The 27544-nt window shown below is 48.1% G+C and overlaps 5 non-coding genes across 5 annotated transcripts; all 5 read right to left on the reverse strand.

The window, feature by feature from the left end:
• Nucleotides 1-6718: 6718 nt before the first annotated feature.
• On the reverse strand, nt 6719-6825 carry LOC136588954 (U6 spliceosomal RNA). The gene has a single exon (XR_010787741.1). It is a non-coding gene; the product is annotated as a U6 spliceosomal RNA (small nuclear RNA).
• A 6176-nt stretch (nt 6826-13001) lies between these two features.
• LOC136588956 (U6 spliceosomal RNA) lies at nt 13002-13108 on the reverse strand. The gene has a single exon (XR_010787742.1). It is a non-coding gene; the product is annotated as a U6 spliceosomal RNA (small nuclear RNA).
• Nucleotides 13109-18031: 4923 nt separating this feature from the next.
• LOC136588957 (U6 spliceosomal RNA) lies at nt 18032-18138 on the reverse strand. The gene has a single exon (XR_010787743.1). It is a non-coding gene; the product is annotated as a U6 spliceosomal RNA (small nuclear RNA).
• A 2542-nt stretch (nt 18139-20680) lies between these two features.
• On the reverse strand, nt 20681-20787 carry LOC136588797 (U6 spliceosomal RNA). Its single transcript, XR_010787607.1, has one exon. It is a non-coding gene; the product is annotated as a U6 spliceosomal RNA (small nuclear RNA).
• A 6239-nt stretch (nt 20788-27026) lies between these two features.
• On the reverse strand, nt 27027-27133 carry LOC136588798 (U6 spliceosomal RNA). Its single transcript, XR_010787608.1, has one exon. It is a non-coding gene; the product is annotated as a U6 spliceosomal RNA (small nuclear RNA).
• Nucleotides 27134-27544: the final 411 nt, after the last annotated feature.

Consider the following 27544-nt stretch of genomic DNA (forward strand, 5'->3'; position numbering starts at 1 on the left):
AGAGGCGGTACAACAGGGTACCATAGCCTCCATGCCGGCCTGTATCACATCTTGTATCCAAGCTAGAGGCGGTACAACAGGGTACTAGAGCCTCCATGCCTGTCTGTATCACATCTTGTATCCAAGCTAGAGGCGGTACAACAGGGTACTAGAGCCTCCATGCCCGCCTGTATCACATCTGGTATCCAAGCCAGAGGCAGTGTAACAGGGTACTAGAGCCTCCATGCCCACCCGTATCACATCCGGTATCCAAGCTAGAGGCAGTGCAACAGGGTACTAGAGCCTCCATGCCCACCCGTATCACATCTTGTATCCAAGCTACAGGTGGTACAACAGGGTACTAGAGCCTCCATGCCTGCCTGTATCACATCTTGTATCCAAGCTAGAGGAGCCCCTACAGCAGTGGTCCCCAACCTTTTTGGCACCAGGGACCGGCTTCAAGCAAGAACATTTTTACAAGGCCCGGCAGGGTGGGGCGGGACATGGGCGGGGCTTTGGTTATATGGGGCGGAGTTATGAAGGGGGTTGGAGTTTAGTGCATACTCATTTAATTATGACATTTAGAATGCCCTGGCAGTACACACACAGGGCAGTATAATATATCCCCCCTGCCACCCCCCCCCCACCGCCTGGCAGCACTCACATAGGGCAGTATATAATCTATTCCCCCCCCCACAGCACACACATAGGGCAGCATATAATTTATCTCCTCCCCAGTAATAAGCAGCCTCCCCCCAGTAATAACCAGCCCCCCCACCAGTAATAGGCAGCCCCCCAGTAATAAGCAGCCCCCCCAAGAATAATCAGCCCCCCCCAGTAGTAAGCAGCCCCCCCAGTAGTAAGCAGCCCCCCCCCCCCCCAGTAGTACATATCCACAACACGAGGGTCAGCAGCAAAAGAGGCATCCAAAATAGGTGGAACAGGTCGTCTGCAGCGCCCACTGTGGTCTAGATCCAAATTAGACCACAAGAAATGCAATGTGAAGAAAGTTGATTTAGGCAGCAGTTGGGGTGCAAATACAAAGCGGTTTTTATTCCTCCCAAAATGTGACGTTTCGACTCAACGAGTCTTTGTCAAATATACAAAATGTGTGAACAACAAACATACATATAGCAGTCCACCCACAGAGTGGACCTATCACAGAACAGAGCATATCAACAAAATTAAAATCACCCAGTAGTAAGCAGCCCCCCCAGTTGTAAGCAGCCCCTCCCCCAGTTCTAAGCAGCCCCCCCCCCGTAGTAAGCAGGCCCCCCCAATAACAGGCAGCCACCCCAGTAATAAGCAGCCCCCCAGTAGTAAGCAGCCCCCCCAGTTGTAAGCAGCCCCCCCAGTTGTAAAGAAGCCCCCCTCCAGTAACAGGCAGCCCCCCAAGTAGTAAGCAGCCCCCCCTAGTAATAAGCATCCCCCCAACCCATATACTTACCTCCTCCCTGCTGTTAGTGTCGCTCTCTCTCTGCTTGCCCTGACGTCAATGTGCAGCCCGGCACGCTTCCTCCCCGAGTCCTCTCCTGCGGAACTAATGAGCAGGGGACTCGAGGAGGAGGATCCTGGCTGCACACTGACATCAGTGTGCGCCAGGATCAGTGCAATTACCAACGGGGAGCTACGGCGCCCCTGCTGGTAATCGCTTCAGTAGTGAGCGGCGTCGGCACGCCGCGGGCCACATAACACGAGGCAGCGGGCCGGATTCAGCCTGCGGGCTTTGTGTTTAGAAGAAAAGTTCCCAGCGGTACCGCGGACCGGCACTAAGCATCTAACAGCCCGGCCCCGGTCTGCGGACCGGTGGTTAGGGACCCCTGCCCTACAGAATACTAGAGCCTCCAGGCCCACCCATATCACGTTTTGTATCCAAGCTAGAGGTGGCACAACAGGGTGCTAGAGCCTCCATGCCCACCCATATCATGTCTTGTATCCAAGCTAGAGGCGATACAACAAAGTTCTGGAGCCTCCATGCTCTCCGTACCACATCCAGTATGCAAGCTAGAGGCGGTACATCAGGGTACTAGAGCCTTTATGTCCACCAGTATCACATCTTGTATTCAAGCTAGAGGTGGTACAACACGGTACTAGATCCTCCATGCCTGCCCGTATCAAATCTTGTATCTAAGCTTGAGGCGGTACCACAAAGTATTCAAAGCTTGCCTGTATCACATCATGTATCCAAGCTAGAGGTGGCACAACAGAGAACTATAGCCTCCATGCCCGCCCGTATCACATCTTGTATCCAAGCTAGAGGTGGTACAACAGGGTACCAGAGCCTCCAAGCCCACCCCTATCACTTTTTATATCCAAGCTAGAGGCGTGTCCAGATCACATCTTGTATCCAAACTAGAGGCGGTACAACAGGGTACTAGAGCCTCCATGCCCGCCTGTATCACATCTTGTATCCAAGCTAGAGGCGGTACAACAGGGTACTAGAGCCTCCATGCCCGCCTGTATCACATCTTGTATCCAAGCTAGAGGCGGTACAACAGGGTACTAGAGCCTCCATGCCCGCCCGTATCACATCTTGTATCCAAGCTAGAGGCGGTACAACAGGGTACTAGAGCCTCCATGCCCGCCTGTATCACATCTTGTATCCAAGCTAGAGGCGTTACAACAGGGTACTAGAGCCTCCATGCCCGCCTGTATCACATCTTGTATCCAAGCTAGAGGCGGTACAACAGGGTACTAGAGCCTCTATGCCCGCCTGTATCACATCTTGTATCTAAGCTAGAGGCGGTACAACAGGGTACTGGAGTCTTCGTACAAGGCATCAGTTTTCCGCAATTAGGGCGAGCACCCACTGGCGTTTGCGTTTTCCGCGGGAAAAAAACGCAGCGTTTTCGCCGCGTTCCCCGCGTTTTTTCCGCCCGTTTTCCGCGGCGTTTTTCGCGGCGTTTTCGCGGCGTTTTCGCGGCTTTTCCATTAATTTCCATGGAGAAAAATAAGGACACATATGCAACTGACAGCTCCTATGTTAAAAACGCAAACGCAATACAAAAAAAACGCCAGTGGACAGGAACACATGTTATCTCTATGCCTGTGCAGGAAAAACGCAAAACGCAAAACGCAAAACGCAGGTAAAAAACGCCAGTGGGTGCTCGCCCTAAGGGTGGTTTCACACAGGCAAGAAAATCGTGCGATTTTCGGCTGATGCGATAGTCAGTAAAAAAGCAGATTATGAAACCAACGGTTTCCTTCCCATCTGTGATGTTTTCACTGATGTGATGTTGAGAGAACAAAAAATAACGGCTGCTCTATCTTTCTGCGATGTGCGATTCTTTTTATCTCCCAGGTTTCGCTATGGAGCCGCTCCTTTTTATCGCCTCGCAATGCAACAAGATTGTGTTGCGATGCAATTTTGATAATGGAAAGTCCTATTCATTTTCGCAATAAAAAATTGTACATTTTTTATCGCGCAATTTTATTGTGGCCGTCAGCACTGCGATGGGAGATTATTCTAAAAAAAAAAGCATTGCTGGCAACCAAATATTGCAGACACAAAATAGGGGGTCGCCCGTGTGAAAGTCGCCTAAATGATCCTTTTACTCCGATATTGTAATCACTCACTTATAACAACGTTACAATCACACAGACAAAAGTGTCATCCCACAACTTCTGGGGGGGGTTACACTGTACGTGGTTATGGCGCCTCGGGTACATTTGCTGTATGCCTGTAGTCACATGGCACAAAAAATACACCTTTTAGTGGTGGCACCGTGAGACAATTATTATTATTACTCCAAGTTGAAACATGGCTTGATGATAAGTGCGATTGGGCGGTGAATTTGCAGGGGTACAATCTCTTCAGAAGAGACCGAAGGAACCAGAAAGGGGGAGGGGTATGTCTGTACGTCAAATCGAACTTGAAGCCGAGGCTACGGGAGGATATAGGGGTAGGAGACGAACAGGTGGAATCTCTGTGGGTAGAAATACAGGGAGGAAAAAATAACAAAATCCTGATAGGGGTCTTTTATCGACCACCAAAAGCAACAGAAGAAACTGAAGACTTACTACTAAGGCAGATAGAAGAGGTGTCAAAACGAAACGAAGTAATTATCATGGGGGACTTTAATTACCCAGATATAACATGGGAGAACGAAACCTGCAAATCTCACAGGGGTGATAAGTTCTTGAGAGTAATTAAAGATAATTACCTGAACCAACTTGTGCAGGAACCAACAAGAGGGAGAGCCATTCTGGACCTAGTGCTAACTAACAAACCGGAACGTATAAAGGGGGTGCAGGTTGAGGGGCACTTGGGGAACAGCGACCACAATATAATCAACTTCCAGCTGTCAATCAATAGGAAGCCTTATCAGGGAGTGACAAAGAAACTAAACTTTACTAAAGCAAAATTTGATGAGCTTAGAACTACTATCGGTAACATTAATTGGGACAACATCCTCAAAAATATCAGTACGGAGGAAAAATGGGAAAAGTTCAAAAGGATCCTAATCGCCTCATGTGAGCAGTCCATTCCCTTTAAAAATAAAAGAAACTCAGCTAAAAGGAAACCAATGTGGTTCGACAAGACGGTACGAGGGGCAATAAACGAAAAGAAGAAAGCGTTCAAACTACTAAAGCAAGAAGGCAGAGAAGAAGCGCTAAAATCATACAGGGAAAAAAACAAAATATGCAAAGACACGATTAAAACTGCCAAGGAGGAAGCAGAAAGACGGATCGCAAAAGAGAGCAGAAACAACCCGAAGCTATTTTTCAACTACATAAACAGCAAAAGGATTTGCAGGGAGAGCGCTGGCCCTTTAAAAAACAATGCAGGAGAAATCATTGATGATGACGAAGGGAAAGCAAATCTACTAAACAGTTTCTTCTCAAGTGTATTCACCAAAGAAAAGGAAATGCCACACGAGATGCAGGGGAATAAAACGAACTCCTCACAAAATATCTCATACCTAACGCAGGAGGAGGTGCGGAAGCGTCTAAAGAAAACTAAGATTGATAAATCACCGGGCCCAGATGGATTACACCCAAGGATACTAAAGGAACTAAGTGACGAGATAGCTAGGCCGCTATACCTAATATTTCTAGACACTATCAAGACCGGAGTAGTACCATTGGACTGGCGCATTGCCAACGTGGTTCCAATTTACAAAAAAGGGAGCAAAAGTGAGCCTGGTAACTACAGGCCAGTAAGTCTCACTTCAGTAACGGGAAAAATTTTCGAGGGGATTCTGAGAGACGCCATCGATGAGTACCTCAAGGAGATTAAGGGAATAACTCCTCACCAGCACGGATTCATGAAGGGTCGCTCATGTCAGACAAATCTGATCAGCTTCTACGATGAAGTAAGCTCTAAGCTGGACCAGGGAGAATCTATTGATCTTGTATATCTGGACTTCTCTAAAGCCTTTGACACCGTGCCACATAATAGGCTAATATACAAAATGAGGCAGCTCGGACTGGGCGAAAACGTGTGTAAGTGGGTAAAAAATTGGCTCAACGATAGAAAGCAGAGGGTGATAATAAATGGTTCGTACTCTGATTGGACCACAGTCGCTAGCGGGGTGCCACAGGGTTCAGTATTAGGCCCCACTCTGTTCAACATATTTATCAATGACCTGATAGAGGGGCTGCACAGCAAAATATCAATATTTGCAGATGACACAAAATTATACAATATAATTAATGCAACGGAGGACAATGTGCGGCTACAAACGGACCTGGATAAGCTGGGGGCTTGGGCAGAAAAATGGCAAATGAAGTTCAATGTTGAAAAATGTAAGACTATGCACATGGGCAAGAGGAACGGATGTCACCAATATACACTAAATGGGGTACCACTAGGGAAAAGTGATATGGAAAAGGATCTGGGGGTATTAGTGGATAATAGACTAAACTGGAGTAACCAATGCCAGTCAGCCGCTGCAAAGGCAAATAAAGTCTTGGGGTGCATCAAAAGAGGTATAGGGGCGAAGGACGAGAACATTATCCTTCCATTATATAAGGCACTTGTCAGGCCTCACATGGAATACTGCATACAATTCTGGACACCGGTGCTCAGGAAAGATGTCACAGTGCTTGAGGGGGTTCAAAGAAGAGCGACTAAACTAATACATGGAATGACGGGACTGGAATACCCAGAGAGGCTGTCCAAATTGGGACTATTTACTCTAGAAAAAAGAAGGTTAAGAGGCGACCAAATAACCATGTATAAGTACATGAGGGGACAACACATGGATCTCTCCCGTGATCTGTTTACACCCAGGACTGCGACGGTAACAAGAGGACATCCGCTACGATTAGAGGAAAGTAGGTTTCATCACCAACACAGAAAGGGGTTCTTTACTGTAAGAGCAGTTAGACTGTGGAACTCTCTACCGGAGGAAGTGGTGATGGCAAAATCCATAGAGGAGTTTAAAAGGGGACTTGATGTCTTTCTGAAGAAGGATATTACAGGATATAAATTTTAGGTTAAGTGTCAATCCTGCTATATAGGCAGGTAGGAACTATTAGGGGTTGATCCAGGGAACAGTCTGATTGCCATTAGGGAGTCGGGAAGGAATTTTTTCCCCAAAAGGGCTAATTGACTTCTGGCCTTGGGGTTTTTTGCCTTCCCCTGGATCAACACAGTAGGATAGACAGGCTGGACTAGATGGACAATGTCTTCATTCGGCCTTACATACTATGTTACTATGTAAGATAAAACGTATAAGGAGAAAAAAATGTTATGTTAGAATTTTTTTTTTAATTCTAATTGAAGAATCGGTGCAAAAATATGGAACGCCTCACGAATTTGCGTGTCATCCTTGCGCAGGGGCCATGCTAATCTTCTCTGTATCGTTCCAATTTTAGTATATGTGCTGCCGAAGCAAGCACGATACTGCAGACAGCCCCGGCGGTATTTATGGTCCCGCGGGAGAGAAGTTCTTACATTGTGGAGAGATTACTTTTATAAATTAAAAATAATGTATCCTGCTGTGATATTTTACCTAATATGTCATGCCTGTAATAATAAAACCCGTTAATATAGAGTATTTTGGCCAAACTGAAGAGCATTTTGTGACAATGTTATATGCAAATGAGAAGAAGCCGCAGTGCATGCTGGGAAGAATGCTGGTCTCGGAATACGGACCTTGTACCACAGAAGGCGCAGCTGGTGTGGAATGTACTGCGGATGACTGCAGCGCTCTGCTTCCATCAGGAGAGCAGCTGCTCACTGCTGCACCACTGGCTGACGGTCACATTAGGACGTGATTGCCGGCTCACGCCTACTGCTGCTGGACGTGGCGCTATAGCATTAGGGCTGGGCGTGCAGCAGTGCAGCGCCTTCTGCCCACCGGTCTGCCCTGGCCGGAGTACAGCGATGCGTGCCCTTACCTATCAGCTGACAAGTGTGCTCGGCCGCACACACAAGGGGGTCACAGGAATGTCCCACAACATTGTCACACTTCCGTGGCTGCCAAGTCAAATTTATCACCAAGATAACATGTATGGGACCATCTGGGAGACCAACTTCTACAACCTACAACTTTGCATGATCTAAAGGTTCAGTTACATAGCAAATGTGGAGCAATATGCCACAGGATACCATACAGAACCTGTATGCCGCCATGCCCGCCAGTATCACATCTGGTATACAAACTAGAGGCAGGGCAACAGGGTACTAGAGCCTCCATGCCCACCCGTATCACATCTGGTATCCAAGCTAGAGGCAGTGCAACAGGGTACTAGAGCCTCCATGCCCACCTGTATTACATCTTGTATCCAAGCTACAGGTGGTACAACAGGGTACTAGAGCCTCCATGCCTGTCTGTATCACATCTTGTATCCAAGCTAGAGGCAGTACAACAGGGAACTAGAGCCTCCATGCCCACCCGTATCACATCTGGTATCCAAGCTAGAGGCAGTGCAACAGGGTACTAGAGCCTCCATTCCCACCCGTATCACATCTTGTATCCAAGCTACAGGTGGTACAACAGGGTACTAGAGCCTCCATGCCTGCCTGTATCACATCTTGTATCCAAGCTAGAGGTGGTACAACAGGGTACTAGAGCCTCCATGCCTGCCTGTATCACATCTTGTATCCAAGCTAGAGGTGGTACAACAGGGGACTAGAGCCTCCATGCCCGCCCGTATCACATCTTGTATCCAAGCCAGAGGCAGTACAACAGGGTACTAGAGCCTCCATGCCCGCCCGTATCACATCTTGTATCCAAGCTAGAGGCAGTACAACAGGATACTAGAGCATCCATGCCCACCTGTATCACATCTTTTATCCAAGCTAGAGGCGGTACAACAGGGTACTAGAGCCTCCATGCCCGCCTGTATCACATCTTGTATCCAAGCTAGAGGCGGTACAACAGGGTACTAGAGCCTCCATGCCCGCCCGTATCACATCTTGTATCCAAGCTAGAGGCGGTACAACAGGGTACTAGAGCCTCCATGCCCGCTTGTATCACATCTTGTATCCAACCTAGAGGCGGTACTACAGAGTACTAGAGCCTCCATGCCTGTCTTTATCACATCTTGTATCCAAGCTAGAGGTGGTACAACAGGGTACTAGAGCCTCCATGCCTGCCTGTATCACATCTTGTATCCAAGCTAGAGGTGGTACAACAGGGTACTAGAGCCTCCATGCCTGTCTGTATCACATCTTGTATCCAAGCTATAGGCAGTACAACAGGGTACTAGAGCCTCCATGCCCGCCCGTATCACATCTTGTATCCAAGATAGAGGCAGTACAACAGGGTACTAGAGCCTCCATGCCCGCCTGTATCACATCTTGTATCCAAACTAGAGGCAGTGCAACAGGGTACTAGAGCCTCCATGCCCGCCCGTATCACATCTGGTATCCAAGCTAGAGGCAGTGCAACAGGGTACTAGAGCCTCCATGCCCACCCGTATCACATCTTGTATCCAAGCTAGAGGCAGTGCAACAGGGTACTAGAGCCTCCATGCCCACCCGTATCACATCTTGTATCCAAGCTACAGGTGGTACAACAGGGTACTAGAGCCTCCATGCCTGTCTGTATCACATCTTGTATCCAAGCTAGAGGCAGTACAACAGGGTACTAGAGCCTCCATGCCCGCCCGTATCACATCTTGTATCCAAGCTAGAGGCGGTACAACAGGGTACTAGAGCCTCCATGCCCGCCCGTATCACATCTTGTATTGTGGTGGAAGCCCAGTATATATCTATATGGATCGGTGGGCCTTGGCAGTAGACAGTTGTCAATTTAACATTCTGTATACATATTTGCTTTCTGTCTTGCTACAAATATAATGTTCTTACAGTTATGCAATAGGTACTTCCGCTTATATGAAATATCTGTTTTATAAACTCTGCTGGATGGAATTTAGCACGCAACCAAGATATAAATATATCTGTTTGTCCGGTTGCATGGGTGATTAAAGGAACTAGGAAGTAGACAATGAACCGAATCTGAGACAAGCTTCCGCTTTCAAGTTACCGCGAAAATTTCCCCAGCAACTTTACTGGAAACGTATGCAAATAACATGGGAGGTTTGTGCAATTTATAGTTCATGATGTAACATCCAATCATATCGAAGGAACCACACGTGGCTCCAAGACAACCCACTCATCTCATCCACCACCTGATGGCCAATCACAGATGACCGGAGGATGGAAGAATTGCAAGATGCTTATCCAATAATTAAACAATACGTTGTATCTATGTAATCTTTGACCTGCCCAGATGGGCGGATGTGTTAAACTCTTAAAACAGGCTACACGCCGATCATTAAAGTTAGAATTGAGGAAGCTATGCATGCTGAACCTCGTGTCAGTGTGGAAACTGCTTATGCGCATTATCAATTCAAAATTAATATGGAAGGGTGTAAACATTCCAAATTGAGTAAGCCGTGATTCCGCAAAGGAATTCTACGACAGTATCCAAGCTAGAGACGGTACAACAGGGTACTAGAGCCTCCATGCCCGCCCGTATCACATCTTGTATACAAGCTAGAGGCAGTACAACAGGGTACTAGAGCCTCCATGCCCACCTGTATCACATCTTGTATCCAAGCTAGAGGCGGTACAACAGGGTACTAGAGCCTCCATGCCCGCCCGTATCACATCTTGTATCCAAGCTAAAGGCGGTACAACAGGGTACTAGAGCCTCCATGCCTGTCTGTATCACATCTTGTATCCAAGCTAGAGGCAGTACAACAGGGTACTAGAGCCTCCATGCCCACCTGTATCACATCTTGTATCCAAGCTACAGGTGGTACAACAGGGTACTAGAGCCTCCATGCCTGCCTGTATCACATCTTGTATCCAAGCTAGAGGTAGTTAAACAGGGTACTAGAGCCTCCATGCCTGTCTGTATCACATCTTGTATCCAAGCTAGAGGCAGTACAACAGGGTACTAGAGCCTCCATGCCCGCCCGTATCACATCTTGTATCCAAGCTAGAGGCGGTACAACAGGATACTAGAGCCTCCATGCCCACCTGTATCACATCTTGTATCCAAGCTAGAGGCGGTACAACAGGGTACTAGAGCCTCCATGCCCGCCTGTATCACATCTTGTATCCAAGCTAGAGGTGGTACAACAGGGTACCAAAGCCTCCATGCCCACCCGTATCACTTTTTATATCCAAGCTAGAGGCGGTAGAACAGGGTACTAGAGCCTCCATGCCTGTCTGTATCACATCTTGTATCCAAGCTAGAGGCGGTACAACAGGGTACTAGAGCCTTCATGCCCGCCCGTATCACATCTTGTATCCAAGCTAGAGGCAGTACAACAGGGTACTAGAGCCTCTATGCCCGCCCGTATCACATGTTGTATCCAAGCTAGAGACGGTACAACAGGGTACTAGAGCCTCCATGCCCGCCCGTATCACATCTTGTATCCAAGCTGGAGGCAGTACAACAGGGTACTAGAGCCTCCATGCCCACCCGTATCACATCTTGTATCTAAGCTAGAGACGGTACAACAGGGTACTAGAGCCTCCATGCCCGCCCGTATCACATCTTGTATCCAAGCTAGAGGCGGTACAACAGGGTACTAGAGCCTCCATGCCCACCTGTATCACATCTTGTATCCAAGCTCGAGGCAGTGCAACAGGGTACTAGTACCTCCATGCCCACCCGTATCACATCTGGTATCCAAGCTAGAGGCAGTGCAACAGGGTACTAGAGCCTCCATGCCCACCCGTATCACATCTTGTATCCAAGCTACAGGTGGTACAACAGGGTACTAGAGCCTCCATGCCTGCCTGTATCACATCTTGTATCCAAGCTAGAGGTGGTACAAGAGGGTACTAGAGCCTCCATGCCTGTCTGTATCACATCTTGTATCCAAGCTAGAGGCAGTACAACAGGGTACTAGAGCCTCCATGCCCACCTGTATCACATCTTGTGTCCAAGCTACAGGTGGTACAACAGGGTACTATTGCCTCCATGCCTGCCTGTATCACATCTTGTATCCAAGCTAGAGGCGGTACAACAGGGTACTAGAGCCTCCATGCCCGCCCGTATCACATCTTGTATCCAAGCTAGAGGTGGTACAACAGAGTACTAGAGCCTCCATGCCCGTCTGTATCACATCTTGTATCCAAGCTAGAGGCAGTACAACAGTGTACTAGAGCCTCCATGCCTGCCCGTATCACATCTTGTATCCAAGCTAGAGGCGGTACAACAGGGTACTAGAGCCTCCATGCCCGCCCGTATCACATCTTGTATCCAAGCTAGAGGCGGTACAACAGGGTACTAGAGCCTCCATGCCTGTCTGTATTACATCTTGTATCCAAGCTAGAGGTGGTAAAACAGGGTATTAGAGCCTCCATGCCTGTCTATATCACATCTTGTATCCAAGCTAGAGGCGGTACAACAGGGTACTAGAGCCTCCATGCCCACCTGTATCACATCTTGTATCCAAGCTAGAGGCGGTACAACAGGGTACTAGAGCCTCCATGCCCACCCGTATCACATCTTGTATCCAACCTAGAGGTGGTACAACAGGGTACTAGAGCCTCCATGCCTGTCTGTATTACATCTTGTATCCAAGCTAGAGGTGGTACAACAGGGTATTAGAGCCTCCATGCCTGTCTATATCACATCTTGTATCCAAGCTAGAGGCGGTACAACAGGGTACTAGAGCCTCCATGCCCACCTGTATCACATCTTGTATCCAAGCTAGAGGTGGTACAACAGGGTACTAGAGCCTCCATGCCCGCCCGTATCACATCTTGTATCCCAGCTAGAGGCGGTACAACAGGGTACTAGAGCCTCCATGCCCGCCTGTATCACATCTTGTATCTAAGCTAGAGGCGGTACAACAGGGTACTGGAGTCTTCGTACAAGGCATCAGTTTTCCGCAATAAGGGTGGTTTCACACAGGCAAGAAAATCGTGCGATTTTCGGCTGATGCGATAGTCAGTAAAAAAGCAGATTATGAAACCAACGGTTTCCTTCCCATCTGTGATGTTTTCACTGATGTGATGTTGAGAGAACAAAAAATAACGGCTGCTCTATCTTTCTGCGATGTGCGATTCTTTTTATCTCCCAGGTTTCGCTATGGAGCCGCTCCTTTTTATCGCCTCGCAATGCAACAAGATTGTGTTGCGATGCAATTTTGATAATGGAAAGTCCTATTCATTTTCGCAATAAAAAATTGTACATTTTTTATCGCGCAATTTTATTGTGGCCGTCAGCACTGCGATGGGAGATTATTCTAAAAAAAAAGCATTGCTGGCAACCAAATATTGCAGACACAAAATAGGGGGTCGCCCGTGTGAAAGTCGCCTAAATGATCCTTTTACTCCGATATTGTAATCACTCACTTATAACAACGTTACAATCACACAGACAAAAGTGTCATCCCACAACTTCTGGGGGGGGTTACACTGTACGTGGTTATGGCGCCTCGGGTACATTTGCTGTATGCCTGTAGTCACATGGCACAAAAAATACACCTTTTAGTGGTGGCACCGTGAGACAATTATTATTATTACTCCAAGTTAAAACCTATAAGGAGAAAAAAATGTTATGTTAGAATTTTTTTTTTTGTTCTAATTGAAGAATCGGTGCAAAAATATGGAACGCCTCACGAATTTGCGTGTCATCCTTGCGCAGGGGCCATGCTAATCTTCTCTGTATCGTTCCAATTTTAGTATATGTGCTGCCGAAGCAAGCACGATACTGCAGACAGCCCCGGCGGTATTTATGGTCCCGCGGGAGAGAAGTTCTTACATTGTGGAGAGATTACTTTTATAAATTAAAAATAATGTATCCTGCTGTGATATTTTACCTAATATGTCATGCCTGTAATAATAAAACCCATTAATATAGAGTATTTTGGCCAAACTGAAGAGCATTTTGTGACAATGTTATATGCAAATGAGAAGAAGCCGCAGTGCATGCTGGGAAGAATGCTGGTCTCGGAATACGGACCTTGTACCACAGAAGGCGCAGCTGGTGTGGAATGTACTGCGGATGACTGCAGCGCTCTGCTTCCATCAGGAGAGCAGCTGCTCACTGCTGCACCACTGGCTGACGGTCACATTAGGACGTGATTGCCGGCTCACGCCTACTGCTGCTGGACGTGGCGCTATAGCATTAGGGCTGGGCGTGCAGCAGTGCAGCGCCTTCTGCCCACCGGTCTGCCCTGGCCGGAGTACAGCGATGCGTGCCCTTACCTATCAGCTGACAAGTGTGCTCGGCCGCACACACAAGGGGGTCACAGGAATGTCCCACAACATTGTCACACTTCCGTGGCTGCCAGGTCAAATTTATCACCAAGATAACATGTATGGGACCATCTGGGAGACCAACTTCTACAACCTACAACTTTGCATGATCTAAAGGTTCAGTTACATAGCAAATGTGGAGCAATATGCCACAGGATACCATACAGAACCTGTATGCCGCCATGCCCGCCAGTATCACATCTGGTATACAAACTAGAGGCAGGGCAACAGGGTACTAGAGCCTCCATGCCCACCCGTATCACATCTGGTATCCAAGCTAGAGGCAGTGCAACAAGGTACTAGAGCCTCCATGCCCACCTGTATTACATCTTGTATCCAAGCTACAGGTGGTACAACAGGGTACTAGAGCCTCCATGCCTGTCTGTATCACATCTTGTATCCAAGCTAGAGGCAGTACAACAGGGAACTAGAGCCTCCATGCCCGCCCGTATCACATCTGGTATCCAAGCTAGAGGCAGTGCAACAGGGTACTAGAGCCTCCATGTCCACCCGTATCACATCTTGTATCCAAGCTACAGGTGGTACAACAGGGTACTAGAGCCACCATGAATGCCTGTATCACATCTTGTATCCAAGCTAGAGGTGGTACAACAGGGTACTAGAGCCTCCATGCCTGCCTGTATCACATCTTGTATCCAAGCTAGAGGTGGTACAACAGGGGACTAGAGCCTCCATGCCCGCCCGTATCACATCTTGTATCCAAGCTAGAGGCAGTACAACAGGGTACTAGAGCCTCCATGCCCGCCCGTATCACATCTTGTATCCAAGCTAGAGGCAGTACAACAGGATACTAGAGCATCCATGCCCACCTGTATCACATCTTGTATCCAAGCTAGAGGCGGTACAACAGGGTACTAGAGCCTCCATGCCCGCCTGTATCACATCTTGTATCCAAGCTAGAGGCGGTACAACAGGGTACTAGAGCCTCCATGCCCGCCCGTATCACATCTTGTATCCAAGCTAGAGGCGGTACAACAGGGTACTAGAGCCTCCATGCCCGCTTGTATCACATCTTGTATCCAACCTAGAGGCGGTACTACAGAGTACTAGAGCCTCCATGCCTGTCTTTATCACATCTTGTATCCAAGCTAGAGGTGGTACAACAGGGTACTAGAGCCTCCATGCCTGCCTGTATCACATCTTGTATCCAAGCTAGAGGTGGTACAACAGGGTACTAGAGCCTCCATGCCTGTCTGTATCACATCTTGTATCCAAGCTAGAGGCAGTACAACAGGGTACTAGAGCCTCCATGCCCGCCCGTATCACATCTTGTATCCAAGATAGAGGCAGTACAACAGGGTACTAGAGCCTCCATGCCCGCCCGTATCACATCTTGTATCCAAGCTAGAGGCGGTACAACAGGGTACTAGAGCCTCCATGCCCGCCCGTATCACATCTTGTATACAAGCTAGAGGCAGTACAACAGGGTACTAGAGCCTCCATGCCCACCTGTATCACATCTTGTATCCAAGCTAGAGGCGGTACAACAGGGTACTAGAGCCTCCATGCCCGCCCGTATCACATCTTGTATCCAAGCTAAAGGCGGTACAACAGGGTACTAGAGCCTCCATGCCTGCCTGTATCACATCTTGTATCCAAGCTAGAGGTAGTTAAACAGGGTACTAGAGCCTCCATGCCTGTCTGTATCACATCTTGTATCCAAGCTAGAGGCAGTACAACAGGGTACTAGAGCCTCCATGCCCGCCCGTATCACATCTTGTATCCAAGCTAGAGGCGGTACAACAGGATACTAGAGCCTCCATGCCCACCTGTATCACATCTTGTATCCAAGCTAGAGGCGGTACAACAGGGTACTAGAGCCTCCATGCCCGCCTGTATCACATCTTGTATCCAAGCTAGAGGTGGTACAACAGGGTACCAAAGCCTCCATGCCCACCCGTATCACTTTTTATATCCAAGCTAGAGGCGGTAGAACAGGGTACTAGAGCCTCCATGCCTGTCTGTATCACATCTTGTATCCAAGCTAGAGGCGGTACAACAGGGTACTAGAGCCTTCATGCCCGCCCGTATCACATCTTGTATCCAAGCTAGAGGCAGTACAACAGGGTACTAGAGCCTCTATGCCCGCCCGTATCACATGTTGTATCCAAGCTAGAGACGGTACAACAGGGTACTAGAGCCTCCATGCCCGCCCGTATCACATCTTGTATCCAAGCTGGAGGCAGTACAACAGGGTACTAGAGCCTCCATGCCCACCCGTATCACATCTTGTATCTAAGCTAGAGACGGTACAACAGGGTACTAGAGCCTCCATGCCCGCCCGTATCACATCTTGTATCCAAGCTAGAGGCGGTACAACAGGGTACTAGAGCCTCCATGCCCACCTGTATCACATCTTGTATCCAAGCTCGAGGCAGTGCAACAGGGTACTAGTACCTCCATGCCCACCCGTATCACATCTGGTATCCAAGCTAGAGGCAGTGCAACAGGGTACTAGAGCCTCCATGCCCACCCGTATCACATCTTGTATCCAAGCTACAGGTGGTACAACAGGGTACTAGAGCCTCCATGCCTGCCTGTATCACATCTTGTATCCAAGCTAGAGGTGGTACAAGAGGGTACTAGAGCCTCCATGCCTGTCTGTATCACATCTTGTATCCAAGCTAGAGGCAGTACAACAGGGTACTAGAGCCTCCATGCCCACCTGTATCACATCTTGTGTCCAAGCTACAGGTGGTACAACAGGGTACTATTGCCTCCATGCCTGCCTGTATCACATCTTGTATCCAAGCTAGAGGCGGTACAACAGGGTACTAGAGCCTCCATGCCCGCCCGTATCACATCTTGTATCCAAGCTAGAGGTGGTACAACAGAGTACTAGAGCCTCCATGCCCGTCTGTATCACATCTTGTATCCAAGCTAGAGGCAGTACAACAGTGTACTAGAGCCTCCATGCCTGCCCGTATCACATCTTGTATCCAAGCTAGAGGCGGTACAACAGGGTACTAGAGCCTCCATGCCCGCCCGTATCACATCTTGTATCCAAGCTAGAGGCGGTACAACAGGGTACTAGAGCCTCCATGCCTGTCTGTATTACATCTTGTATCCAAGCTAGAGGTGGTAAAACAGGGTATTAGAGCCTCCATGCCTGTCTATATCACATCTTGTATCCAAGCTAGAGGCGGTACAACAGGGTACTAGAGCCTCCATGCCCACCTGTATCACATCTTGTATCCAAGCTAGAGGCGGTACAACAGGGTACTAGAGCCTCCATGCCCACCCGTATCACATCTTGTATCCAACCTAGAGGTGGTACAACAGGGTACTAGAGCCTCCATGCCTGTCTGTATTACATCTTGTATCCAAGCTAGAGGTGGTACAACAGGGTATTAGAGCCTCCATGCCTGTCTATATCACATCTTGTATCCAAGCTAGAGGCGGTACAACAGGGTACTAGAGCCTCCATGCCCACCTGTATCACATCTTGTATCCAAGCTAGAGGTGGTACAACAGGGTACTAGAGCCTCCATGCCCGCCCGTATCACATCTTGTATCCCAGCTAGAGGCGGTACAACAGGGTACTAGAGCCTCCATGCCCGCCTGTATCACATCTTGTATCTAAGCTAGAGGCGGTACAACAGGGTACTGGAGTCTTCGTACAAGGCATCAGTTTTCCGCAATAAGGGTGGTTTCACACAGGCAAGAAAATCGTGCGATTTTCGGCTGATGCGATAGTCAGTAAAAAAGCAGATTATGAAACCAACGGTTTCCTTCCCATCTGTGATGTTTTCACTGATGTGATGTTGAGAGAACAAAAAATAACGGCTGCTCTATCTTTCTGCGATGTGCGATTCTTTTTATCTCCCAGGTTTCGCTATGGAGCCGCTCCTTTTTATCGCCTCGCAATGCAACAAGATTGTGTTGCGATGCAATTTTGATAATGGAAAGTCCTATTCATTTTCGCAATAAAAAATTGTACATTTTTTATCGCGCAATTTTATTGTGGCCGTCAGCACTGCGATGGGAGATTATTCTAAAAAAAAAGCATTGCTGGCAACCAAATATTGCAGACACAAAATAGGGGGTCGCCCGTGTGAAAGTCGCCTAAATGATCCTTTTACTCCGATATTGTAATCACTCACTTATAACAACGTTACAATCACACAGACAAAAGTGTCATCCCACAACTTCTGGGGGGGGTTACACTGTACGTGGTTATGGCGCCTCGGGTACATTTGCTGTATGCCTGTAGTCACATGGCACAAAAAATACACCTTTTAGTGGTGGCACCGTGAGACAATTATTATTATTACTCCAAGTTAAAACCTATAAGGAGAAAAAAATGTTATGTTAGAATTTTTTTTTTTGTTCTAATTGAAGAATCGGTGCAAAAATATGGAACGCCTCACGAATTTGCGTGTCATCCTTGCGCAGGGGCCATGCTAATCTTCTCTGTATCGTTCCAATTTTAGTATATGTGCTGCCGAAGCAAGCACGATACTGCAGACAGCCCCGGCGGAATTTATGGTCCCGCGGGAGAGAAGTTCTTACATTGTGGAGAGATTACTTTTATAAATTAAAAATAATGTATCCTGCTGTGATATTTTACCTAATATGTCATGCCTGTAATAATAAAACCCATTAATATAGAGTATTTGGGCCAAACTGAAGAGCATTTTGTGACAATGTTATATGCAAATGAGAAGAAGCCGCAGTGCATGCTGGGAAGAATGCTGGTCTCGGAATACGGACCTTGTACCACAGAAGGCGCAGCTGGTGTGGAATGTACTGCGGATGACTGCAGCGCTCTGCTTCCATCAGGAGAGCAGCTGCTCACTGCTGCACCACTGGCTGACGGTCACATTAGGACGTGATTGCCGGCTCACGCCTACTGCTGCTGGACGTGGCGCTATAGCATTAGGGCTGGGCGTGCAGCAGTGCAGCGCCTTCTGCCCACCGGTCTGCCCTGGCCGGAGTACAGCGATGCGTGCCCTTACCTATCAGCTGACAAGTGTGCTCGGCCGCACACACAAGGGGGTCACAGGAATGTCCCACAACATTGTCACACTTCCGTGGCTGCCAGGTCAAATTTATCACCAAGATAACATGTATGGGACCATCTGGGAGACCAACTTCTACAACCTACAACTTTGCATGATCTAAAGGTTCAGTTACATAGCAAATGTGGAGCAATATGCCACAGGATACCATACAGAACCTGTATGCCGCCATGCCCGCCAGTATCACATCTGGTATACAAACTAGAGGCAGGGCAACAGGGTACTAGAGCCTCCATGCCCACCCGTATCACATCTGGTATCCAAGCTAGAGGCAGTGCAACAGGGTACTAGAGCCTCCATGCCCACCTGTATTACATCTTGTATCCAAGCTACAGGTGGTACAACAGGGTACTAGAGCCTCCATGCCTGTCTGTATCACATCTTGTATCTAAGCTAGAGGCAGTACAACAGGGAACTAGAGCCTCCATGCCCGCCCGTATCACATCTGGTATCCAAGCTAGAGGCAGTGCAACAGGGTACTAGAGCCTCCATGCCCACCCGTATCACATCTTGTATCCAAGCTACAGGTGGTACAACAGGGTACTAGAGCCACCATGCCTGCCTGTATCACATCTTGTATCCAAGCTAGAGGTGGTACAACAGGGTACTAGAGCCTCCATGCCTGCCTGTATCACATCTTGTATCCAAGCTAGAGGTGGTACTACAGGGTACTAGAGCCTCCATGCCTGTCTGTATCACATCTTGTATCCAAGCTAGAGGCAGTACAACAGGGTACTAGAGCCTCCATGCCCGGCCGTATCACATCTTGTATCCAAGCTAGAGGCAGTACAACAGGATACTAGAGCATCCATGCCCACCTGTATCACATCTTGTATCCAAGCTAGAGGCGGTACAACAGGGTACTAGAGCCTCCATGCCCACCTGTATCACATCTTGTATCCAAGCTAGAGGCGGTACAACAGGGTACTAGAGCCTCCATGCCCGCCCGTATCACATCTTGTATCCAAGCTAGAGGCGGTACAACAGGGTACTAGAGCCTCCATGCCCGCCTGTATCACATCTTGTATCCAAACTAGAGGCAGTGCAACAGGGTACTAGAGCCTCCATGCCCACCCGTATCACATCTGGTATCCAAGCTAGAGGCAGTGCAACAGGGTACTAGAGCCTCCATGCCCACCCGTATCACATCTTGTATCCAAGCTAGAGGCAGTGCAACAGGGTACTAGAGCCTCCATGCCCACCCGTATCACATCTTGTATCCAAGCTACAGGCGGTACAACAGGGTACTGGAGTCTTCGTACAAGGCATCAGTTTTCCGCAATAAGGGTGGTTTCACACAGGCAAGAAAATCGTGCGATTTTCGGCTGATGCGATAGTCAGTAAAAAAGCAGATTATGAAACCAAAGGTTTCCTTCCCATCTGTGATGTTTTCACTGATGTGATGTTGAGAGAACAAAAAATAACGGCTGCTCTATCTTTCTGCGATGTGCGATTCTTTTTATCTCCCAGGTTTCGCTATGGAGCCGCTCCTTTTTATCGCCTCGCAATGCAACAAGATTGTGTTGCGATGCAATTTTGATAATGGAAAGTCCTATTCATTTTCGCAATAAAAAATTGTACATTTTTTATCGCGCAATTTTATTGTGGCCGTCAGCACTGCGATGGGAGATTATTCTAAAAAAAAAGCATTGCTGGCAACCAAATATTGCAGACACAAAATAGGGGGTCGCCCGTGTGAAAGTCGCCTAAATGATCCTTTTACTCCGATATTGTAATCACTCACTTATAACAACGTTACAATCACACAGACAAAAGTGTCATCCCACAACTTCTGGGGGGGGTTACACTGTACGTGGTTATGGCGCCTCGGGTACATTTGCTGTATGCCTGTAGTCACATGGCACAAAAAATACACCTTTTAGTGGTGGCACCGTGAGACAATTGTTATTATTACTCCAAGTTAAAACCTATAAGGAGAAAAAATTTTTTTTTTTAATTCTAATTGAAGAATCGGTGCAAAAATATGGAACGCCTCACGAATTTGCGTGTCATCCTTGCGCAGGGGCCATGCTAATCTTCTCTGTATCGTTCCAATTTTAGTATATGTGCTGCCGAAGCAAGCACGATACTGCAGACAGCCCCGGCGGTATTTATGGTCCCGCGGGAGAGAAGTTCTTACATTGTGGAGAGATTACTTTTATAAATTAAAAATAATGTATCCTGCTGTGATATTTTACCTAATATGTCATGCCTGTAATAATAAAACCCATTAATATAGAGTATTTTGGCCAAACTGAAGAGCATTTTGTGACAATGTTATATGCAAATGAGAAGAAGCCGCAGTGCATGCTGGGAAGAATGCTGGTCTCGGAATACGGACCTTGTACCACAGAAGGCGCAGCTGGTGTGGAATGTACTGCGGATGACTGCAGCGCTCTGCTTCCATCAGGAGAGCAGCTGCTCACTGCTGCACCACTGGCTGACGGTCACATTAGGACGTGATTGCCGGCTCACGCCTACTGCTGCTGGACGTGGCGCTATAGCATTAGGGCTGGGCGTGCAGCAGTGCAGCGCCTTCTGCCCACCGGTCTGCCCTGGCCGGAGTACAGCGATGCGTGCCCTTACCTATCAGCTGACAAGTGTGCTCGGCCGCACACACAAGGGGGTCACAGGAATGTCCCACAACATTGTCACACTTCCATGGCTGCCAGGTCAAATTTATCACCAAGATAACATGTATGGGACCATCTGGGAGACCAACTTCTACAACCTACAACTTTGCATGATCTAAAGGTTCAGTTACATAGCAAATGTGGAGCAATATGCCACAGGATACCATACAGAACCTGTATGCCGCCATGCCCGCCAGTATCACATCTGGTATACAAACTAGAGGCAGGGAACAGGGTACTAGAGCCTCCATGCCCACCCGTATCACATCTGGTATCCAAGCTAGAGGCAGTGCAACAGGGTACTAGAGCCTCCATGCCCACCTGTATTACATCTTGTATCCAAACTACAGGTGGTACAACAGGGTACTAGAGCCTCCATGCCTGTCTGTATCACATCTTGTATCCAAGCTAGAGGCAGTACAACAGGGAACTAGAGCCTCCATGCCCGCCCGTATCACATCTGGTATCCAAGCTAGAGGCAGTGCAACAGGGTACTAGAGCCTCCATGCCCACCCGTATCACATCTTGTATCCAAGCTACAGGTGGTACAACAGGGTACTAGAGCCACCATGCCTGCCTGTATCACATCTTGTATCCAAGCTAGAGGTGGTACAACAGGGTACTAGAGCCTCCATGCCTGCCTGTATCACATCTTGTATCCAAGCTAGAGGTGGTACTACAGGGTACTAGAGCCTCCATGCCTGTCTGTATCACATCTTGTTTCCAAGCTAGAGGCAGTACAACAGGGTACTAGAGCCTCCATGCCCGCCCGTATCACATCTTGTATCCAAGCTAGAGGCAGTACAACAGGATACTAGAGCATCCATGCCCACCTGTATCACATCTTGTATCCAAGCTAGAGGCGGTACAACAGGGTACTAGAGCCTCCATGCCCACCTGTATCACATCTTGTATCCAAGCTAGAGGCGGTACAACAGGGTACTAGAGCCTCCATGCCCGCCCGTATCACATCTTGTATCCAAGCTAGAGGCGGTACAACAGGGTACTAGAGCCTCCATGCCCGCCTGTATCACATCTTGTATCCAAACTAGAGGCAGTGCAACAGGGTACTAGAGCCTCCATGCCCACCCGTATCACATCTGGTATCCAAGCTAGAGGCAGTGCAACAGGGTACTAGAGCCTCCATGCCCACCCGTATCACATCTTGTATCCAAGCTAGAGGCAGTGCAACAGGGTACTAGAGCCTCCATGCCCACCCGTATCACATCTTGTATCCAAGCTACAGGTGGTACAACAGGGTACTAGAGCCACCATGAATGCCTGTATCACATCTTGTATCCAAGCTAGAGGTGGTACAACAGGGTACTAGAGCCTCCATGCCTGTCTGTATCGCATCTTGTATCCAAGCTAGAGGCAGTACAACAGGGTACTAGAGCCTCCATGCCCACCCGTACCACATCTGGTATCCAAGCTAGAGGCAGTGCAACAGGGTACTAGAGCCTCCATGCCCGCCCGTATCACATCTTGTATTGTGGTGGAAGCCCAGTATATATCTATATGGATCGGTGGGCCTTGGCAGTAGACAGTTGTCAATTTAACATTCTGTATACATATTTGCTTTCTGTCTTGCTACAAATATAATGTTCTTACAGTTATGCAATAGGTACTTCCGCTTATATGAAATATCTGTTTTATAAACTCTGCTGGATGGAATTTAGCACGCAACCAAGATATAAATATATCTGTTTGTCCGGTTGCATGGGTGATTAAAGGAACTAGGAAGTAGACAATGAACCGAATCTGAGACAAGCTTCCGCTTTCAAGTTACCGCGAAAATTTCCCCAGCAACTTTACTGGAAACGTATGCAAATAACATGGGAGGTTTGTGCAATTTATAGTTCATGATGTAACATCCAATCATATCGAAGGAACCACACGTGGCTCCAAGACAACCCACTCATCTCATCCACCACCTGATGGCCAATCACAGATGACCGGAGGATGGAAGAATTGCAAGATGCTTATCCAATAATTAAACAATACGTTGTATCTATGTAATCTTTGACCTGCCCAGATGGGCGGATGTGTTAAACTCTTAAAACAGGCTACACGCCGATCATTAAAGTTAGAATTGAGGAAGCTATGCATGCTGAACCTCGTGTCAGTGTGGAAACTTCTTATGCACATTATCAATTCAGAATTAATATGGAAGGGTGTAAACATTCCAAATTGAGTAAGCCGTGATTCCGCAAAGGAATTCTACGACAGTATCCAAGCTAGAGACGGTACAACAGGGTACTAGAGCCTCCATGCCCGCCCGTATCACATCTTGTATACAAGCTAGAGGCAGTACAACAGGGTACTAGAGCCTCCATGCCCACCCGTATCACATCTTGTATCCAAGCTAGAGGCGGTACAACAGGGTACTAGAGCCTCCATGCCCGCCCGTATCACATCTTGTATCCAAGCTAGAGGCGGTACAACAGGGTACTAGAGCCTCCATGCCTGTCTGTATCACATCTTGTATCCAAGCTAGAGGCAGTACAACAGGGTACTAGAGCCTCCATGCCCACCTGTATCACATCTTGTATCCAAGCTACAGGTGGTACAACAGGGTACTAGAGCCTCCATGCCTGCCTGTATCACATCTTGTATCCAAGCTAGAGGCAGTACAACAGGGTACTAGAGCCTCCATGCCCGCCCGTATCACATCTTGTATCCAAGCTAGAGGCGGTACAACAGGATACTAGAGCCTCCATGCCCACCTTTATCACATCTTGTATCCAAGCTAGAGGCGGTACAACAGGGTACTAGAGCCTCCATGCCCGCCTGTATCACATCTTGTATCCAAGCTAGAGGCGGTACAACAGGGTACTAGAGCCTCCATGCCCGCCTGTATCACATCTTGTATCCAAGCTAGAGGCGGTACAATAGGGTACTAGAGCCTCCATGCCCGCCCGTATCACATCTTGTATCCAAGCTAGAGGCGGTACAACAGGGTACCAGAGCCTCCATGCCTGTCTGTATCACATCTTGTATCCAAGCTAGAGGCGGTACAACAGGGTACTAGAGCCTTCATGCCCGCCCGTATCACATCTTGTATCCAAGCTAGAGGCAGTACAACAGGGTACTAGAGCCTCCATGCCCGCCCGTATCACATCTTGTATCCAAGCTAGATGCGGTACAACAGGGTACTAGAGCCTCCATGCCCACCTGTATCACATCTTGTATCCAAACTAGAGGCAGTGCAACAGGGTACTAGAGCCTCCATGCCCACCCGTATCACATCTGGTATCCAAGCTAGAGGCAGTGCAACAGGGTACTAGAGCCTCCATGCCCGCCCGTATCACATCTTGTATCCAAGCTAGAGGCGGTACAACAGGGTACTAGAGCCTCCATGCCCGCCCGTATCACATCTTGTATCCAAGCTAGAGGCGGTACAACAGGGGACTAGAGCCTCCATGCCCGCCTGTATCACATCTTGTATCCAAGCTAGAGGCAGTACAACAGGGTACTAGAGCCTCCATGCCTGACCGGATCACATCTTGTGTCCAAGCTACAGGCGGTACAACAGGGTACTAGAGCCTCCATGCCCGCCCGTATCACATCTTGTATCCAAGCTAGAGGCGGTACAACAGGGTACTAGAGCCTCCATGCCCGCCTGTATCACATCTTGTATCCAAGCTAGAGAGAATACAACAGGGTACTAGAGCCTCCATGCCCGCCCGTATCACATCTTGTATCCAAGCTAGAGGCGGTACAACAGGGTACTAGAGCCTCCATGCCCGCCTGTATCACATCTTGTATCCAACCTAGAGGCAGTACAACAGGGTACTAGAGCCTCCATGCCTGTCTGTATCACATCTTGTATCCAAGCTAGAGGTGGTACAACAGGGTATTAGAGCCTCCATGCCTATCTGTATCACATCTTGTATCCAAGCTAGAGGCGGTACAACAGGGTACTAGAGCCTCCATGCCCACCTGTATCACATCTTGTATCCAAGCTAGAGGCGGTACAACAGGGTACTAGAGCCTCCATGCCGGCCTGTATCACATCTTGTATCCAAGCTAGAGGCGGTACAACAGGGTACTAGAGCCTCCATGCCCGCCCGTATCACATCTTGTATCCAAGCTACAGGTGGTACAACAGGGTACTAGAGCCTCCATGCCTGTCTGTATCACATCTTGTATCCAAGCTAGAGGCAGTACAACAGGGTACTAGAGCCTCCATGCCCGCCCGTATCACATCTTGTATCCAAGCTAGAGGCGGTACAACAGGGTACTAGAGCCTCTATGCCCGCCCGTATCACATCTTGTATCCAAGCTAGAGGCGGTACAGCAGGGTACTAGAGCCCCCATGCCCGCCTGTATCACATCTTGTATCCAAGCTAGAGACGGTACAACAGGGTACTAGAGCCTCCATGCCTGTCTGTATCACATCTTGTATCCAAGCTAGAGGTGGTGCAACAGGGTATTAGAGCCTCCATGCCTGTCTATATCACATCTTGTATCCAAGCTAGAGGCGGTACAACAGGGTACTAGAGCCTCCATGCCCACCTGTATCACATCTTGTATCCAAGCTAGAGGCGGTACAACAGGGTACTAGAGCCTCCATGCCCGCCCGTATCACATCTTGTATCCAACCTAGAGGCGGTACAACAGGGTACTAGAGCCTCCATGCCCGCCCGTATCACATCTTGTATCCAAGCTAGAGGCGGTACAACAGGGTACTAGAGCCTCTATGCCCGCCTGTATCACATCTTGTATCCAAGCTAGAGGCGGTACAACAGGGTACTAGAGCCTCCATGCCTGTCTGTATCACATCTTGTATCCAAGCTAGAGGCGGTACAACAGGGTACTAGAGCCTCTATGCCTGCCTGTATCACATCTTGTATCCAAGCTAGAGGCGGTACAACAGGATACTAGAGCCTCCATGCCCGCCTGTATCACATCTTGTATCTAAGCTAGAGGCGGTACAACAGGGTACTGGAGTCTTCGTACAAGGCATCAGTTTTCCGCAATAAGGGTGGTTTCACACAGGCAAGAAAATCGTGCGATTTTCGCCTGATGCGATAGTCAGTAAAAAAGCAGATTATGAAACCAACGGTTTCCTTCCCATCTGTGATGTTTTCACTGATGTGATGTTGAGAGAACAAAAAATAACGGCTGCTCTATCTTTCTGCGATGTGCCATTCTTTTTATCTCCCAGGTTTCGCTATGGAGCCGCTCCTTTTTATCGCCTCGCAATGCAACAAGATTGTGTTGCGATGCAATTTTGATAATGGAAAGTCCTATTCATTTTCGCAATAAAAAATTGTACATTTTTTATCGCGCAATTTTATTGTGGCCGTCAGCACTGCGATGGGAGATTATTCTAAAAAAAAAGCATTGCTGGCAACCAAATATTGCAGACACAAAATAGGGGGTCGCCCGTGTGAAAGTCGCCTAAATGATCCTTTTACTCCGATATTGTAATCACTCACTTATAACAACGTTACAATCACACAGACAAAAGTGTCATCCCACAACTTCTGGGGGGGGTTACACTGTACGTGGTTATGGCGCCTCGGGTACATTTGCTGTATGCCTGTAGTCACATGGCACAAAAAATACACCTTTTAGTGGTGGCACCGTGAGACAATTATTATTATTACTCCAAGTTAAAACCTATAAGGAGAAAAAAATGTTATGTTAGAATTTTTTTTTTAATTCTAATTGAAGAATCGGTGCAAAAATATGGAACGCCTCACGAATTTGCGTGTCATCCTTGCGCAGGGGCCATGCTAATCTTCTCTGTATCGTTCCAATTTTAGTATATGTGCTGCCGAAGCAAGCACGATACTGCAGACAGCCCCGGCGGTATTTATGGTCCCGCGGGAGAGAAGTTCTTACATTGTGGAGAGATTACTTTTATAAATTAAAAATAATGTATCCTGCTGTGATATTTTACCTAATATGTCATGCCTGTAATAATAAAACCCATTAATATAGAGTATTTTGGCCAAACTGAAGAGCATTTTGTGACAATGTTATATGCAAATGAGAAGAAGCCGCAGTGCATGCTGGGAAGAATGCTGGTCTCGGAATACGGACCTTGTACCACAGAAGGCGCAGCTGGTGTGGAATGTACTGCGGATGACTGCAGCGTTCTGCTTCCATCAGGAGAGCAGCTGCTCACTGCTGCACCACTGGCTGACGGTCACATTAGGACGTGATTGCCGGCTCACGCCTACTGCTGCTGGACGTGG

The sequence above is a fragment of the Eleutherodactylus coqui genome, chromosome 13 (genome assembly GCF_035609145.1).
Source record: "Eleutherodactylus coqui strain aEleCoq1 chromosome 13, aEleCoq1.hap1, whole genome shotgun sequence".
Taxonomy (NCBI): domain Eukaryota; kingdom Metazoa; phylum Chordata; class Amphibia; order Anura; family Eleutherodactylidae; genus Eleutherodactylus; species Eleutherodactylus coqui.